Source organism: Falco naumanni, chromosome 9 (genome assembly GCF_017639655.2).
Source record: "Falco naumanni isolate bFalNau1 chromosome 9, bFalNau1.pat, whole genome shotgun sequence".
In the NCBI taxonomy this organism is placed as follows: domain Eukaryota; kingdom Metazoa; phylum Chordata; class Aves; order Falconiformes; family Falconidae; genus Falco; species Falco naumanni.
The window spans coordinates 44,466,166-44,480,286 of record NC_054062.1 but is presented as its reverse complement, the minus strand read 5'-3'; positions in this window follow the sequence as shown (position 1 = coordinate 44,480,286).

The following is a 14,121-nucleotide window of genomic DNA, read 5'->3' as shown; positions in this document are numbered from 1 at the left end:
GTTCCTGTCCTTGATTTTTCCCTTCAGACCAACACGTCAGCAGTATGTTCTACAAAGCAGCACTGGTAACAGTTCCTGCTGCTTGCTGACTTCCACTAGACTCTAACTGGTGCTCAAAATGAAAAGTTGTGCCTCTGAGTAAAGTCTTCCAAGTACTTTGCATGTGATCGGCTACCTAAATGAGTAAGATGCTTTTATTTTATTATTTAATAATTGTTCATGGATGGTTATACTTTTAACAGTCTTAACAGGTTTCTTTCTGAGAAAAAAATTAATAGTCTCTTTCAGGCTTTCCCTGAAGATATGGCAGTCTGTTTCAGTGCTTCTAAGTATTCAGATTGCATCCTATTTCATCCAATCTTTTTAATGAGCAGGTGTGCTATATATTTCTTGCCTGCCTTTTCCTTTCTCTGTTTTGACTAAAATTTTAAAAGTTCATTACCAGACAATAGAAAGGAAAAAAACCAAGGAACTGAAAAATTCAGACATCACCTAGTCTTGATGGGACTAAGGTAGGCTGAAAAGGTTCAGACAGAATGGGTCAGTCTTGTTTTGCTGTTCAAAACAATGGGTACTGTTATAATTCCGTTATTTTTGAGTTGCTCTACAGATGATGGTAATACTTCATTAACATATCTTGCAGAAGTATCATTAGACATTCAAGACTTGGTAGAAGTTTGTGCTGTCAATATCTCAAAAGGTACTTCTGATCTCTCCCCTTACACCCTCCAGAAACCTCCTAGTATTGTTACATTTAACCACACAGCCTATATATACTTTGCTCCAAATAATATAATTTTTCTGTCTTCCCTAAATATACACTTTCAGTTTACTTTGTGTCTGTTGCTCCAATTCCAATATTTCAAACAACATGTGAAGAGTACAACAATGGAGCTAGTCTATTGAGCTACAGTTTTTGAGTTGCTTTAGATGGGCTTTTTTCGGTTTGGGTTTTTTTGCTTGTTGTTATTTTGGTTTTGTTTGGTTGGTTTTTTTTTTCCTCATGAAGATAGAGTTAGATGTGAAATGTGAATCTTATCAAGTCCTTGTTTTCTGAAGAACTGAATCTCTTTTTCTGTGCAGATGTTGCCTCCCGTTCAGTGTGACAGCCATACTGGGGTAGAGCTGAGCAAGCAAGGGTAAGGTAGAAGTCCAGCTGGTTGTTTTATTTTTGGATGGTTTCTTTAGCCTGTTACTCTGTCAATCACATTTACAAAGTGACCTCACTAGTGGTTGTTACAGACACAGCAAACTGTTGTTCAGGTGTGGGAGTGAACATACAGCCTGGGTGGGAATGACAGCAGTTTGACAAAGTGGCTCTGTCACAGGTGAAGTACCTGTGTCCATAAACTTCACTGCGTGACACCATAGCCAGCTTCTGCTATTGAAGGCCCTGAGTGAATGTCAGCTCCTTGCTGGCTTGCTACTACATGGAGGATTTCCTTATGAATGCCTACTCTCAGCAGGAATACGTATTTTTCAAAGCGATTGTAGAGTGATATCCTGAAGTATATTTGGGGGTTTATGCTACTTTTATTTTTCCTTCTGTTGACATTGTTGTTTTGTTGACTTTTTCAGATTGGTAGATGTTTTGGAATGTAGGTGTTAAATTACCAGCCAACACTAGAGCCTTTGTTTTTATGCTGGTAAAATCCTTCCTCCATGAGTCTGTATTTTTTTTCTTAGTCACTAGTAACTTGGCTGATTTTTTAATTTTTTTTTTTTAACTGCAGTGATTTCACCATTGTCTTACCTTTAACTCAAAAATAAAATCAAACCCACAGCTATTTAGGAAAACTCTGGTTAAAATAGACTGGCTCAATGAAAATGAGGCAGCAAAGGCACAGTGCTGTGAAAATTTTTCAATGATGGGTACAAAGCCAGGGATATCTATTTAAGTAAGACAGAAACAGAAAACACCATTTCTGCACATATACTGCATTGTCTCTATTTGTGTTCCTCTGTGCAAGCTGCTAAACGTTTGTGAAGTGCAAACTGTCCCAAATGAGTTTGGTTTTCTACGGTGTGGACTCAGAAAATCCTGTAGACTTGCTGCTTGCGTTAGCAAATCACCTCCTAATTTCTGCTGAAATATCTTCTAGCTGACATCTCCATTCTGAATTTTCCCAAGGATTCTTCTACGTAGTGAAACTGAAAAGAAAAAAAAAACCAACACCTAGGAAGAGAAAAATCTTTATGAAAACAGCATTTTTTTTCAGTTTCCTGATGGGTAGAGGCTCTTCACAAATGTCTGCAACAATTTCATGTTTCCAGTCTGGGGTGTATTTTCAAGATAAGAATGACTGGTACCTTTAAATTCACTCTAAACAGAAAAGCAAGGGCTTAATGAGTCTAACAGGTAAGTGGGACATAGAGTTGAAAACTGAAAATTCAAATGTTGGAAGCATTTCATCTCTGAAAGCAAGGATCTAAAATAACTGGTGTGCGTGTTTGGAGCATATGGTAGCAGGGAGGAGTAAGAATGCTAGGGAAATACTTATGAGTTGTCTGCGTTAGTACCGTACAGTAAAGGCATGGAGATTTCCTTTATATAAGGTCCATTGTAATCGTGACAAACAATTAACTTGACCGTGCTGTTGACCTGGTCTTTAAGTAAAATTTTGGCTTAGGTAGGTGTTACTACTTTTCCAGCAATAATGCAGTATTATACTTTAAAACGTTGCAGACTGTGGCTTCAGAGTGTCTCAGTAAATACAGGTCTTTTCTGTTAAAGGATTGGGGAAATTAATGGCTTAATTAACTGCATCACTTACACCACCCATGCTGTCCTTGTTCAGAAATGTGTTGCGTTGTGTATGCTGTAACAGCACTAGCACCAGCTATTTTGCAGCCAGCCCTGTTTGGCAAACTGGTTCAGCTAGTACCAGCTCCATTTTGCAGACCTCACTTGCAAGCTCAAAATGGTTAGTTGTCATGAAAATCCATGTGAACAACAGGTCAAGGCAAACTTCTTGACTTAAAGGTGCTTTAAAGGGCTTTTAAAAATGTAGTATCATTCGAAGAGTATCAGAAATTATTGGAGAATAATAATCAGTAGATCCTTTTGCCTCTGTAGTTTCTCTAAAGCTTGGCATTTTTCTTTACTAGTAAAAGAACGTGTATTTCTCCTGCCAGGAAAGTCTTAACTATTTTTAATATTAGACCTTCTGAAAGCATTATGTTCACCTTGGTCTGCTATAAGGTAATAGAGAGGTAGTTGTTGCCATTTTTGATACGTCCTCCTTTCTCCCTTTCTTCACATTATCCAATATACTCGTCTCCTCTATGAGTTTGTGACAAATATTTTCTACTTGCTTTTTGTGAACACTCATGAAGTTGCTGAGAGTTTTCATACCTATGCTTCTACAAACCAAGAAGCTTCCATTTCTTTCCACCTCCAGGAAACCTTGAGACGAAACTTACTTATTTAAAAGAAACCACCACCCCTGATGATCGTAGTTACTGAAGTTACATTTGTTTGTTCCTGTATTAGTAATATCCAATATCCATAGTTTTTATATGGAGATAAAAAAAATCCAACAGAGGTTTTAATTGTCATTGCACTATTTCTTAGTTGTATTTACAAAATGTGCAATGCGTGCCTTGTTCTTAATACAATTCTGATTTTAGTGGTTAATAAATTTCTTAGGAAATGAAGACAGTGTGCTGTAGCTAAGTAAGATTCTCTGTAAGCTGGTGGTTAATTCTTTGTGCCCTGTACTATAGTAGAAGAACAGTGAAACTTAAGTACTGGGCTGAGAACTGGAGTCTCCCCGGTCTATTACTCTTTGCAGTTATGTAAGCTCTGACGAGCTACGTTTGCTTATGTATAAAACTCCTCACATTTTTTTATCTAGCAAAGCTGTTCAGAGATCTGTAGTTTGACAAAATCTCCTTTCTCAATAACAATAAATATTCAGTAAGGAGCCACACTTTGTGTGTTCGCATTAACTGTAAGTGTTCTTTGTAGCACATAGCAATAAAAAGAACAGCCTGGCTTCCAACTTGCTAAAGGGCACTGAGAGGAAAGGAAGCAAAAACACAGTTCTAAATGAAAACCAGTTAGCTGTAACAATCTTGTTGATGGTTTGACTATTAGTCCTCGTGTCAGCTGCAGAATGCACTTTCTGCCCTGAGCCTCCTTGCAGGCCTGGTTAACCTTTAGTTGCTGCGCATCAGACACTTCAGGAAAGTTACTGGAAAGAAAACAGCTTGCAAAATGTTTTTGTGTTGGAATTTTATAGCAGTGTGTGTACAGAAATTCCACATGATTCTCAGTACTTGTGGATATTACAGTAGTATTTGAACAACAGCAGTAGTTTGCAGTAGCTTCGGAATTTGGGGGGGGGTGGGGTGTCTCCTCAGTGGTTAGCTATGTAAGAAGCAAACCATTTTTTGCCACTCTTCAAATGTCTCTTTTAATGTTTTACATTTTGATTGGGGGTGGGGGGTGGGGGGAAAGGCGTGTATTAGCTCTTCCACTTGCTTGAATGTTTTCTGGGGAGTGAAAAAAGATCCATGCTTTGATCTGTTGTGAATGGGCTGATGTGAGCTTGAGGGATTAGCGTCGGAGTTGCTGGGCTCACCATCTGGGAGAATAATTTAATTTATTTTCTTTTTTAAGAAAGGACTGTGAAAGACCTTGAGGTCAGTGCAGCTTGAGAGAAGTATTCACCAGGAGTCCAACTGAAAGAACCTCTGGCATTCCAGTTTTATTTACGGGCTGTATTTCAAAATAAATTTAATGGAGTCCAGATCCTCAGTGTATAGATATTTGCTGATAAAGTTAGCAGAATAAAAAAATGTCCACAGCAAGCTTTGTCCCAGTGAAGTACAAGATCTTGCCTCTCCGTGTGCTGGCCTGTAGACGACAGGAGGCTTGAGAGAGAGGCCCTTCTGTTGCTCCCCCTTCTTGCTTCTGAGTTCAAGGTAATGAGGCCAGCTGCCCTGTCTAAACGAATCAACACTCAGGTTCAACTATTCTCCTTTGGTTAGACTCCAGGGAGAGGAAGTCTTTGGGACTCATCAGGAGTTTCATAAGTTAACAAAAATGGGCTTATATCTGGATCACAACTTAGGATAAATCCACACCACATAGTAGAAGTTAGTACAGTTCCCTGTGTAACTTGAAATAGTTTTACACAGGTAGATTGAAGTCATCTGGCTCTTGTAGCCCTAAAGTACTTCTTCATGTAACCTCAAAGGGAATACGTAGCTTAACATTTTGTTATAAAAATATGTATTCTGTCAAAAATGAACTTTGACTCTGCAGATGCTAAAACACATAAAATACTGTTGCTTCTTCTCTTATCTAATTTATGAATCTTAGTGGTTATATTTTAATAGATTGCTGTAGTAATTAATTACTAAGTTACATGACTAGTTCAGAATTGTCTCCAATAAATCTGGTAGTGAATCCTTCTCCTGTATTCTCTAAAAAGCCCGACTTGAATGTTAACAATTCTCCCTCCAACTCCGAAAATGGGAAAGAAAAAAACCCTGTTCTAAGATGTCTGGGTACTAGTTCCCCATGGGGATCTCTGCATCCCTAAAACAAAGCTTGTGGGTAAGCTTTTAGTTTACTCACAAATGAATGAGATGCATGTAGTCCAGTCTGAAACAAGTACAAAAGGAGAGCAAAATAAACAAAAAATTTAGATTAAGTAACTAGTTAGGCTGCAAATGAGTTGAATACAGCTGTTGTCTTTTTAATAGCCTGCTAGGCTAGAATGGGACTGGATGTGACCGCTGGATGATCTGGTCAAAAAAACTGAATTTTTCTTACTACGGTTGAATTATCCGTTGCCTATTTTGTACTAGAGGATATTTCTGAAGACATACAATTGTGGGAACACTTGGGTCAGTGAACTTGAACAGGAAGAAGAGGTGATGTTATACAGCAAGTGCCTAGGAGATGGCTATTAGATTTTTGTTCCAAGACTTGCAAATGTTGAACTTTGTATGAACAGAAAAGGCAAGATGAGGCCTCAGTTCTTTAAAAGCATGGAAGGTCAGTGCACAGTCTTCAGTTCTCCCTTCCCAGTTTTGTCTCTGGTGCATTCTGCCTTTAGTAGGAGGTGGAAGACTAACTTCTGAAACAAGAGTGTGTGTGTGTGTGTGTGTGTGTGTGTGTATGGATAAAAAACCCACACAAGGTATTGCAGGGAGGGGAGGCGGGTGGAATAAAAAAAGATGTGGAAATTATTTGCGTGGCAGTTCTGCTCAGCTTGTAAAATCTGTGACTGGGAATCTGGCTTTGTGTTTCAGGAATCCACAGGAGAGCTGGAACAAACGCTTTTGTTTCCAAAGTGAGGTTGTGGCACAGTGTTGAGATAATTCCCTAGAGTAGCTGGAAATGGCGAGGAGGAAGGCAGTGATCCCAGCTGTACTGTTCAGCTCATGGAGCATCCCCAGAGTGATGCCAGGTTTGTGACGTTGCTTGGTGCGTGCACAGCAATGCTGCCGTGAGTCACGAGTGCGGTGGTGTGGTGGGAATGCTATAGTGCTGTTTTGTTTTATTCACCTGTGTGTTGTGGTGACTGTTGAAAGAAAACGCTGCTTTCATTTTTATTAATGGATCTCTCACATTAACTAACACAGCTTCAGGATAGTGTGGAAGACTAAGAAGTCGATAGTGCTCGCTGTGCAGTGGTGTGGAGTTGCTTGTGTGCGATTAACAGTCTGTTTAACATATTTTGAGGTACAACCCCCCCTCCCCCCCCCCCCCCCCCCTATATTTACTAATTGCCTTTTGGAGAACCATAGCTAATGATATCTTTACACATTTTACTGTAACATTAGTTAGTGGAATCAATTAAGAATTATAGAGAGATTATACTATTTGTTACCATAGGAAAAAAAATTACCAGTGAATAGACCGTTCAGGGGCCCTCAAATTAACATACTGTTCTTCATTTTGTTTGTGCTGATGTATTTCACATCCTGTCACTGTCAAAGGGAGAAGAAATAGAATGTCTATCACAAGTCTCCCAAGGAGAGTGTGAATATCAAATGAGTATTTCTTATCAGATAGTGGACCTGATCTAAATCTGAATTTATCAGTTAAGAGTATTGTGTCCAGCCTGGTAGAACTCTTACATTTTTGGCATCAGCCCTCAATATTGAAAATAGATGATATAATACTTCCAGGAAAATACCATGGAACATTCTGTTTGCAGATCGCTTGTTTGTGTGGTAGGTAGTAAAAAAAAAAAAAAAAAAAAAAAAAAAAGGAGGAAGCAGAAGACATTTGTAGAGAATAGTTGGACAGGAGGAACGGGGGAGTAGGGAGCAACGAACAAGTGCATGCAGAGAGTTTAAAAGAAGATAAAACAGGGGCTAGAAGGACTTTGATAAGTGGTGAAGCAAACTAATAGATACTGGGGAAAGAATGAGCAAAAAGCCAAACAAATTTAGCATCCAGAAAGACAGAGAAAACAGAAATTAACTTTATCAGAAAAGCAGAAGATTGGAAATGAGTAACAATAATAAAGGAAGGAGACTGGGTAATGGGGTGAGAAATTAATTGGAGCTGGATAAGTAGAGAAATGACTATTTGGGAAGTATTATTGTGTGACTTGGTGTGTAACATTCGTACAACTAGGTCATAAAAAGTCAAGCTATCTGTTGTCATAACTAAAGTAACTCTTAGGTAGCAAGGTCAGATACCTCTTCTGAAATAGAAGCATTTCTGTTTATCCTGGTGATCTTTTGTGGTGTTGGGGTTCATGCAGCCTTCTGCTACACTATCCACATCTCCAAAAACTCCAAAAATCTGACCAAATATCTGACCAAATGTATCGTGAAAGAGGCTTCTCCCGCTCTTATTTCCCCCCAACGCCAGAATGTCTGAACATGCTGAGTGAGCAGGCTTTGGGTGCAAGGCTGTGCAGGGAACGATAGCAATATAAAAATCATCTCACTTTTCTCTCCTTCCCAAAAGTGTGTGTAGCTTTAGCTCCAATCCAGTTCACTGGGTGCCTGCACAAGCGCTTGCAGCAGTGTAAGGGTGGGGATGAGTAATGGGGTGAATGACAGTGTTCCTCACAGGTACAAGTTTATGCCAGCATAAAATATACATGTGTCTGTAGCCTTAAAGAGAGATTTAGGAGGAAGGATTGACCTGGAGGGATTTTTTGAAAGTTCTGGTCAGTTGTTTTTTTGTTTTTTATTCCAGAATAAAAAGTTAGACAGAAGTTGAGTCATGGAGAAAGGCTGTGGAAATAACCAATTTCCGTTCCAAATGCCAGTGTTATGCCATCACAAAACTGAAAACTCTGGAAAACATTAAGCAGTTCTGTGCCGTATTTCATTTTCTGCTCATTTCCTGATGTTTTTGCAAAGGACGCTAGCTTTTCCAGAGTGGTCCAGGAAAATGCGAGCATGGCCCAGAACTTTCTCAAGAGATCCATTTTTTTTCTATGCTTATATGGGTAATGACAAGAAATCAACCTGATTTGTCTAGACTACATTTCCAGTATGAAATCTAGAATAAAGTAGAAGTCTATAAAGATTAAGAAGCACTCATTTCTATATTCTTTTAGTCAAAGCTGGGTTGGTTTTTTTGATGAAACGTGTATGTTTTCCACATGCACAAATATTCTGACAAATACTAACCTGTAACGTGCTTATCAGACTATTTTCTGATTCTAACTCTCCATTTCAACCTCAAAAGTTCTGCGTGGTCATTTGGCATGAGCAATTGATTATATGTTAACTGGATGTAAGCTCCAACTTAAATAAAAAGCTGCACAGAAAAAGCTGAATGTGTGCACCACCCATGTGCGCTGCTTGCTTGTGGCTACCAAGCACTCTTTGGTTACTCAGAAGTTTACTTACTCTGTTGCTAAAGTGCAAATTCAAGGTTTTATAAAACATGCAAGAATGGCAGCCTGGGAAAAATGACTGCACCAAACAAAAGGCACTTGTCTTCATTTCAAAGATCCTTCACGTTCAATCTCTGCTTTACCTATCATTCTCTCATGCTGTTGAGACTTTTAAGTCTGGCTTCTAATTGGTCTCATGTCCTCATTTATCACCCACTTGTTATGTTTTCTGATGAGCACTTTTAGTCTTCTTCCACTATCTTACCTCCAAATCCTTCCTTAAGTTTGCTTTTTTATTTCTTTTTTTGTTTTTGCTTTTTTCTGTGATGCTTATGAAAGGAGTTAATGCAGTTTGCACAATGCTGGTAAAGAAAGGACTGTCAAGGTTTGCCTGTATGAGATTGTGGGGAAGGTTATAGTAGTTTCAAGAGGTTTAAAATGAGAAGAATGAGGAGAAGTTTCTGAAGACTGTGTGTGAGGCTGAGGGCTCCTTACCCCACACTCTTCACCTAGCCTGCTTTCTCCCAGGCAGCTGTCAGTGACTGAGAAACTTTTCTTTCCAGAAGCATCCAACCCCTAATTTCACAAGCCTTCCCCCTGTCTAACATGTATGAACAACTGCCCCATCAGTGGGGAAGGGCAAAGTCAGAATTTCCTGATGTGGAAAGAGAAAAGGAGATGGACATGACAACAACAGCGGAAAAACCTTGAATCTTGCTGTTCTTGGTGCTGCTGAGAGAAGCGATTTCTAAGCAGATGGCATGGGCTTTTATATGCCTTGAAGAACTGAAGATCTTTATGGTTTGTGCAATACTAGACTGTATGTTAAAAAGGACTTTTTATTTTAGTCCTGTACTCAGTTAATTTTTACTTCTCCCAACCTGTAATTTTACCTTTCAGACCAATGCCTCTAGGATAGGAGACTGAAGTGGTAGATTATGGATTAGAATCACTAATGAGCAGACTTCTTGCATATAAATCTGTGGACAACGATCCCTTTCTCTAGTGGCAAACTCTGCTGCTGAAATCTGACTCAAACTTCTGAAGCAAACGCCTTTAGATGGTGAGCATGGGAAATGCTGCTGCTGCAGTTTCCTATTTACTTGGAATATTTATTTACTCCTATTACTTATTACTTTTTTTTTCCTAATTATTATTTACTCCTATTCCTAACTGGGAATGCCTGCTATACATATTCTTAACATATGTTATCCTCTCTGCTACAGTTCTTGCCAAGAAACTATCAAAAAAGGTATTTAGCAAATGAAACTGCATAGGAAACATTCTTGTTGTACTGGAGCGCCTGGTGTAACTAATTGGGCATGTGTAATGGGAGGGTAAAGATAAATAAAGCTACGTGTGTACAGTGTTTAGGTAAAGTGTGTGATACTTTGCATCGTAATTATAATATTTTTAGATGTTAGTGATCTCCAGAAAGGCACAATAAAAAAAATGAGCTAAATGAGCAAATGATGCAAATGTAGTACAGCATGAGCTTCCTCCGAAGCTCAGTGTTGATGACGTGAGGCAGAATCATGCAGGGCTGCTGCTGCAGGTATCCCAAATAGAATTCTTTTTTTTTTTTTTTTTTTCTTTTTGTCTGTGTGCACACTTGTACTCTACACAGCGTTTGTTTCTTTTCACCTTTTCCAGTCAGGCATCCTGCCTCCAACTCCCTGGCCCAAATCTAGTAGGAAAAGTTGCCATTTCACTGGAAAACAGTGCTGTGTTTGCAGGATATGCTGTTTAATGTTATTTTCTCCAAATAAAGGAAAGTATTAGTTCCTGCTGAAAGTGATTTGGTTTTGCTCATCCAGCTCAGCAGCAAGGTGTATTTTCTGAGAAGCCAATGGTGCAGAAGAAGGGTTTTGGATGACATCTTTAAGCAGGTGCAGTGTTTCCAGGCAGGGCCACAGGGCTGGGGAGAGCTGCACAGTGTACAGCACAACAGTGGTGGCTTTATGCAGGCAGCAGCGAGGCAGAGGGGAAAATAGACTAGCTGATAGCACATCAGGTCATGTTTCAAATAGATTTTGGATATACAAAGTGGATTAGAGCAGCAAGTCTCAGATCTTATATCTATTTTTCCCTCCTGTAAATTCGTAAATTTGTTCTAAATTGTAGATGATTCCCCTTCCTTGTACCTGGACTATGTATTCTTCCAAGCATGCAAGGGATTTTTGTTTTCTTTAATTTGGAAAGTCTCTCAGCTCAGCAGTGCTGCTTGGCACAGGAAGCACAGTAACAGTCAGGAGAGATCGAACTGTTATCCCTACAAATAAAATTAAAAAATAATATGTGTGCTGTTGTATTTAACACTATGTGGTGTCTGCCTCTTGTTTAACTGAGTGCCCAGTAAGGTAATATACACCAGTGATTTCCCAAAAGGCAAAGGAGTGTGTGGTCTTGTAACTTTTATTGTGAAGTTTAAATTACAAAACAGATTTATAATAATGTTGTTTTTCATTCCACATACTAGAACACTTCATCATTGTAGCTTTAATATTGTAAGTGTTGGCCAATATTGCACTTCCAACAAGAGAATCATAAGCAAGTAGAAATAAAACAGGAATTAAAATGTAGATTGAGAAAAATTTTATGCTTTATGTGCATATTTATATACAGAGAGTAGTCTCAGCTTGTCTGCATCGGCACAGGTTCTTTGAAACCACCTGCCCTTACTTACCATTTTAACACGTGTATATAACTAATTGTGTAATTTTAGAGCTGCTTGAGAGAATACTGAAATAAATGTATTTCGATGAGGGCTAGGTCAAAGACAAAACCAATCTCATGAAGAAAAGGTAATAAGGCAAATCTGAGACTACATAGTAATAGTATAGTAACAGAAATTACTAATTTCAGCAGAAGAGATTTATGACTGTTCATATGCCTTAAAAGGAAAGATCTGGTAAAAATAATAATTTACAGTGTTTTGTTTTTTACACTACACTTCAGTTTATATTTAAATAAATAAGATTTTTCTGAGAGAACTGTGTGGCAAACTAGCAGGGAGTAAGGCCACTTGTGGCTCATGCCCATATCTAACACCCGTCCTGTGTTTAGATCCACAGCCAAAGCTCGTGACAGCCAGGGCAGATTTGGGTGAGCTCCGCACAGGTTCTGCTCGGTGTTGCCAGTTGCTCAGCTTTATTGCTTTGTAGGGCTCACACTTACTGTGTGGGAAACTGACCATGGCCACTGCACAGTTTAAATGAGCACTTGTCCAGGGTTTTGTAGATTCTTTGTGTGTGCTAAGGCAGTGCTAAAACCAGTGAGTCTGGATATACAGACCTACGTTCCTTTAGCATTAGTTTCCACATCAGGAATGTTGCCTTTCAGGCAAAACTTAAAGTGTTTGAGGAAAGCATCCTCCATGATATGTATTTCATAGATGTTGTACCGTATAACAGATGTCAAGGAGATCTTACTGCATGTATGTAACAGATCAAAATGACATTTCATTTTGAGCTCTTTTCATCTATTTAAGACTTTAAAACTGACTTCTTGGTATACAGCCTCATCCAAATCACCGTGTGTGCTATGTTACCAAACTCTTGGGTAGTTATTTGATTTAGAGTTTTCTTTGAATGCTTGGAGGTTGGCAGCATGCTGTGTATTACATGGATTATGAGAAAACGAATCCCTGCAACCCCTGCAGGAAGCAGTGTTGCTCGCATCTTGCCTCTGGTACGATGACCCCTTGAAGTAGCAGTGGTTTCTTCTCTTGTCTTCTGTGGGTTGGCTGTAGGTCCTTAAATCCTGAGCTTCCAGCTGCGTGAGTGCTGGCATGCTCCTTACGAAGCCAGTGGCAGTCAGGGTGCATCGCACTCCACTGCAGGGCTTGTTGTTCGGTTTGTCAGGGCAGACAGAAAATACGGAATGATCATTCCAAAGTGAATGTTAGAGGTTTCATTACTAGCCAAATTATCTTGGCCTTCCATCTTCTGCCATCTGGCTGTATCCAACAGAAACTCCCACTAATTCCTATATGTGAGCTTTGTTTGGCTCCAGCTGTAGTCCAAGGACGTGCAAGACATATAGGGCAATTTGCCCAAGGTAAGTTCGTCTGTGCATTTTCAGCAATCGCTGATTGGGTTCAGTAACAGTTGGTACTGTTTTTGATGCTTGTGGATGACTGTACCCATGTTCTCTATTCTGCACGTGAATGAAGAAATTGGTGATTGAAACACGTTACTGTTCTGTAGCTGTTCCTGTCCTTGAAGTTTAACAGAATTTTTTCTTTAGAAAAATGATGATAAAGCTTTTGCAGGCTCTTCTTAAGCAAACGAAACCAGTATGATGAAACTGATCCTGAATTCCTGCCATCAGGAACAGCAGAGGGGAGGTACAGTTGCAGATGCACATTTGATGCCACCCAGCCTGCAGTCTGCTGCTGATGTTATATTATGCTGTGTGCTGCAAATGCTAACTCGCAGCAGCTCCAGCTGATGCAAGGTATCCACTTACCTTCTTAGCTCTGCCTTTTCAACTCTGCTCTGGATTTCTGAATAGCGTTTTGTATGTGTTTGCACATGCAGGTGTCATTTTAAAGCTGTTTTTGCTGTCTTGCAAGCACTGTTGTTTCCTCATCTATAAAACTGACTGGCAACACAGTTGCAGAGGGTTGAACACATTAACTGATGTGCCAACAGTGCTTCCATGCATGTTCTGCCCTAAGCTGTCCCCAAGGGATGTGAAAGCTCATGAACTTTGCTTTTTAGTTATCCAAGCTTCTACTGTGGTTCAAATGAACAGACCTGGTGGAACAAATGAATCAAAGTACGTGAAGGTGTTGAAAACCAGAAAAGGTTAGAGATAAAGGGAAGAAGAAAAATTGCAGAAGTTAGCCAGAAGATGTTTTTATACCTTTACACACATTTGCATTGATGTGTGGGGGTTTTTTTCAAAGCAGGCTGCAGTAATCCTACCTTTATTAATGTTAAAAAAGAAACTCAAGTGGAGATCAAATTTTCCCATTATTTATCCATGTGCTGTACATTGGAGGGGAAAAGGGTGTATAGGGAAGGGAAGGATGCTCAGATGTTTCCATTTGAATTTTTAAACTACAAGCCACATAATAGAAGGGCAGAGAATTCGGTGAGAGAACAGTGGCAGATTCCTCCTGACTTTTGCTGGACTTTGAGTCTGGCCAAGAGACACAGTAGCATGTGATGACTTTGAACATCATACTGCCATAAATTCATTCTAGGATCTGTGAAACTAAACTCATTGTTGCAATTAACCATCTTTCATCTCGTACCATGAAGCTCCTCAGAAAGTGAAAGAGAGTTTG